We start from the raw sequence: 5,556 nt of genomic DNA, 5'->3' as shown, positions 1-5,556 counted from the left end.
TTACGTGTGTAGCATCCGTCTCAGCACGAGTACCTAAGGCCTACCGCTGGAGTGGTGAATGTCGGATGGAATTTTGAAACAGTTGACAGCAGCCTGCGATAGTAAAGGGTCAGAGAAGTAAAAACATTTTGCGCGATCGTTGGACTCGAAAGAAAATACAGTTTTCTTATTCATTTAATGACAACCTCTCCAGTTGCTGTTGGAAACTATTGCGTCCACGTTGCAGCACTGCACAAAATTTTTCCAAAGAACTTAAAACGGCCTGATGTGAAATACGAAACCGGTAGTGGACGCAATAAAGTTCTCAATGCCAACTTGAGCGATCTTCATTAAAAAAGGAAGAGGGTTGCGGATTCATCACATCTTCCGAACATGGAGCAACTAATTGTTTTATTAGTGCAGACCCATCTCTCTTTTGATGTACCGGTAACATAGTAATTGTAGCCATCTTTCTGAAGCAGCTGTTTTGTCTATACAGCTTGCTTACATGGCCATTCAGCTTGAGTTCATGCACAATTGTCCCACATGAATATGAATCAAATGTCACATATAGCACTGTAGCCGTAATTCAGGAAACAAGACACAATTCACCATCCAGTAATGATACGGCGCAAATTTTATCCCGCAACAGAAAATTAGAATTATCGGTACACAATCTGTCATATAGTGTCACGTTTTTCGTTACCGATACGTACGACGTTAATATGAATGAGTGGTGTCTGTTCCTTTGGACATGTCTGAAAAAACAGACACCACATACAATTCGCAGCTGTGATACACATTATGCAAAAGAGAAAGGAAAGGAACTATTGATGTCAGTTGCATTAGGGCTTTACGCGGAATCAGCAGTGATGAAAGAAAATTTGTGCCAAACCAAGACTCAAACACAGGATCTATTGCTTACTAGGCACTTGCTTTAGAAATTGCGCCACCCAGACACATTGTTCATCGCGATTGCGTGGCTGTCTCAGCACACATACCGGCTGACCCACACTGCCATGGAGTGCCACCTAACTGCAGTCCCCCTCCGTGTCATCCATGTTCGCTACTCTCAGATTTCCGCAGAACGTTGAACTAATTGTGCATCCACACTGAAGGTAGAAGACTCATTATCCATCAAGTGAATCAGTTATATGAATGCGTAGTGTCCATTCTTTCGGACACATCGAAAACGACAGACACCACGCGGGGATCTGCAGCTGTAAGACACATTATGTAAATTGAAGGTCAAGGGAGGAGAACAAAAAGGAAAAGGAGGAAATATTGATGTCAGCTGCATTGGGAATTTATGTAGAATCAGAGACGATGAGCGAAAATACGCGCTGAAAAATTCATCATGGAATGTGCTGCTTACTAGGCAGTTGCATTGACAACTGCTCCCCACGCACACAGTGTTTATCACAGCTGCACAGACTATCTTGGCCCACCTTCAGCCAACCCACACTCACACCTAGTGCCACCTATATGCAGTCCCCGTCCATGTCCTCCATGCTCGCTATTTTGAGATTCCTGCAGAAGGTTGAGCGTAATTGTGCATTGGCACTGAAGGAGATGGATACGAATCAGTTATATGAACGCATGGTGACTGTTCTTTCAGAAATGACCGAAATGACAGACACTAAGTGAAATCCGCAGCTGTAACCAATATTATGTAAACTGAAGGTGGAGGGGGTAGAAAGAAAGAAAAGAAAAGGAACTATTGGTGTCAGCTGAATTGGGACTTTATGTGGAATCAGTGGCAATGAGCGAAAGTGTGTGACAGACTGGTATTCGACAAGGGATCTCCTGCTTACTAGGCAGTTGCGGTAACAACTGGGCCACCTTCTTTTTTGCCCCTGGACAAGAAAGGGAAAACTACAAAAAAAATCTACTTGCCATCGCCACTTGTGTCCTAACAAAAAAAAAAAAATGCACCTCTTCAGGTGTTGGCGCCTATCTAGGCCTATCCCAAAACAGGAGACTTGGCCACTGTTTCCATGTTTCGATACAGTGTATCGATACGTGGAACTGTTTCAGTGTTTAGGAACGGCTGTGATTCACTGTTTCGAAACAGTGGTGTTTCATTCCGCCCCTGTCTCGGATAACCGCACCAGATTCGATCTCGGGCCAGAGACAGAAACTGTATCGTTGTTACAAAATAAGGCTGTTTCAGTCCACCTGTGCTTGGAACGGACTAATTGTATCGAAACAGTGATGTTTCATTCCGCTCTGTGTCCGACGAGATTCGGGCTTTGCACAGGTACTGAAACACAACATACCACTTCGTGAAACACTTTCAAGAGTGGTGAAATCTTTTTGACAAGCAATAGCATGAAGCTTAAGATATCCGAAAATAAAGCTTCGTTTCTAGCTGACTGTCCTATTCCGAAATGGCGTAACATCTGCTTTAGAAACACTAACCAAACAATAAAACAACGCATACTATTCACATTCAAAATAATAAATATGTGAAAATCATTCAGTTAAATTACACTTTTTTTTAATAACATATGCTTCTCTGTTCATGTACAGTAATCATATTAAGAAACGCAAGTAAGCCTACAACATTTTGAATAAAAAAAAGGCGTAGAGTGACAGTTATTAGATATATACATAAATTTGATGTAGGTATCATTGCAAGCAATCTGTTTGACATATCACTGATAGTGTAATGGTGAAACATGGTGAATTTATAGTAACGGTTCGAAACACCTTGAAAGACAAAATTTTTTTCTGTTATATTTTGTTATTTATTCGAATTATTTGGCATTATTTGTGAGTCTATAGTCACTGTGCCTATTATCCACAATGATTCCCTTTGTGTGCATGGAAATTAGCAAGATGGGTATATTACCCATGCTAACGGAATGTGGGAATCCCAGTAGCATATCCGTTGTTTCTGCAGTTTGCTCCCACCTCCAGTTCCGTTCGTGGTGATTCTTCTGTCTTCAGCTATGGCTGTCCTCAGCCAATTGAAAAGTATGAAAGTCACACGACCGACACGAAAGAAGCGCATTTGCTGCAGGAAACACGAAACTGCCAAGACGCCTAAGTGATAGTTTCATACTTTCTGCGACATGATTAGCGCTCTCGCACTTCATTTGTGTTTATACGGACATACTTATACAGTAGACATTCAAGTTGATAAAATGTGTAAGTTTATTAGATTACAAAACACAAACTGTTTCACTGTTTCGAAACAGCGTATCGAAACATTACATTGTACTGTTTCATTTGTTTCGAAACAGTTGCGTGTTTTAGTTTGCCCATCTCTACAAAAAAACTAACCCATTACCAAAAGGGTGTAGGAAAAGAAGAAAGTAAGGGGGAAGAGCATAGAGAGTGGCGATGAAAATGAAAGTAGTTGTGTATGGGCTTGTTTTTGTTTAGTTTATTTTTTGTTTTTCTTGCGTTTATATACAGAGTGGTCCATTGATAGTGAGTGGGCCAAATATCTCACGAAAGAAGCGTCAAACGAATAAAACTACAAAGAACGTAACTCGTCAAACTTGAATGGGGAAAACCAGATGGCGCTATGGTTGGCCCGGTAGATGGCGCTGTCCTAGGTCAAACGGATATCAACTGCGTTTTTAAATAGGAACCCCCATTTTATTACATATTCGTGTAGTACATAAAGAAATATGAATGTTTTAGTTGGACCACTTTTTTCGCATTGAGATAGATGGCGCTGTAACAGTCACAAACGTATAAGTACGTGGTATCACATAACATTCCGCCAGTGTGGACGGTATTTGCTTCGTGATACATTACCCGCGTTGAAATGAACCGTTTACCAGTTGCGGAAAAGGTCGATATCTTGTTGATGTATGGCTATTGTGAACAAAATGCCTAACGGGCGTGTGCTATGTATAGCGCTCAGTATCCTGGACGACTTCATCCAAGTGTCCGGACCGTTCCCCGGATAGTTACATTATTTAAGGAAACAGGAAGTGTTCAGCCAGATGCGAAACGTCAACCTGCAATAAATGATGATGCCCAAGTAGGTGTTTTAGCTGCTGTTGTGGCTAATCCGCGCCGGCCGGAGTGGCCGAGCGGTTCTAGGCGCTACAGTCTGGAGCCGCGCAACCGCTACGGTCGCAGGTTCGAATCCTGCTTCAGGCATGGATGTGAGTGGTGTCCTTAGGTTAGTTAGGTTTAAGTAGTTCTAAGTTCTAGGGGACTGATGCCCTCAGAAGTTAAGTCCTATAGTGCTCAGAGCCATTTTGCTAATCCGCACATCAGTAGCAGACAAGTTGCGCGAGACTCGGGAATCTCAAAAACGTCGGTGTTGAGAATGCTACATCAACATCGATTGCATCCGTATCATATTTCTATGCACCAGGAATTTCATGGTGACGACTTTGAACGTCGTGTACAGTTCTGCCACTGGGCACAAGAGAAATTGTGGGACGATGACAGATTTTTTGCACGCGTTCTATTTAGCAACGAAGCGTCATTCACCAACAGCGATAACGTAAATCGGCATAATATACACTATTGGGAAACGGAAAATCCACGATGGCTGCGACAAGTGGAACATCAGTGACCTTGGCGGGTTTATGTATGGTGCAGCATTATGGGAGGAAAGATAATTGGCCCCTATTTTATCGATGGCAATCTAAATGGTGCAATGTATGCTGATTTCCTACATAATGTTCTACCGAAGTTACTACAAGATGTTTCACTGCATGACAGAATGACGATGTACTTCCAACACGATGGATGTCCGGCACATAGCTTGCGTGCGGTTGAAGCGGTATTGAATAGCATACTTCATGACAGGTGAATTGGTCGTCGAAGCACCATACCACGGCCCGCACGTTCAACGGTTCTGACGGCCCCGGATTTCTTCAACTTATGACGTATGAGGGTAACCGGGACCAGAAACACTTGTGCCACATGGGGGATGCATGAGGTGTGGTCAACATTTACGTACTGCCCATGCTGTACAATGTCGAGGGATCTAAACCAGTGGTCCACAAGGCTAGACCTGATCATTTGGAGGAGACATCTACTGTTAGTTGCCACTGAACACCTGGACAAAGTGTTTAGCACAGAGTTTATTGCAGTTGCATGACTATCTCACAATATCTCCCAGACAACCCGCACACCCATCTATTGCCACCTATCCACAGTCCCCATCATATCCTCCATGCTCATTACCTTGAGATTCCTGCAGAAGCTTGAACATAATTATGTATGCTCTGACTGTGGTTAACTGGTTGCCCATCAAGGTGAATCAATTCTACAGATGTCAAAAGAACAGACACCTTACATTCATTTACCTTATTTACCTCAATGGACAATGAATCCACGTCTTCAGTGTGGATGCACAAGTACATTTGTCCTGCAGAAATCTGAAAGTAGAGATAGAGAGTGTGGAGGACACGAACAATGACTGCTGATAGGCTGGTTCTGGTGGGAGTGTGGGTCAGCCGCGGTGGAGGGGGAGGGGGGCAAGATAGTTCGCCCAGTTGCCAGAAACACTTCGTACAGGTGGTTCAGTGGTTAATGCAACTTCCTAGTAAACAGTGCATCCCTGATCGAATCTCGGTGTGGCACACATTTTCACTTGTC

This window comes from Schistocerca cancellata, chromosome 4, assembly GCF_023864275.1.
Source record: "Schistocerca cancellata isolate TAMUIC-IGC-003103 chromosome 4, iqSchCanc2.1, whole genome shotgun sequence".
In the NCBI taxonomy this organism is placed as follows: domain Eukaryota; kingdom Metazoa; phylum Arthropoda; class Insecta; order Orthoptera; family Acrididae; genus Schistocerca; species Schistocerca cancellata.
The sequence above is the reverse complement of the archived record's forward strand: the minus strand, read 5'-3'. Positions refer to the sequence as shown.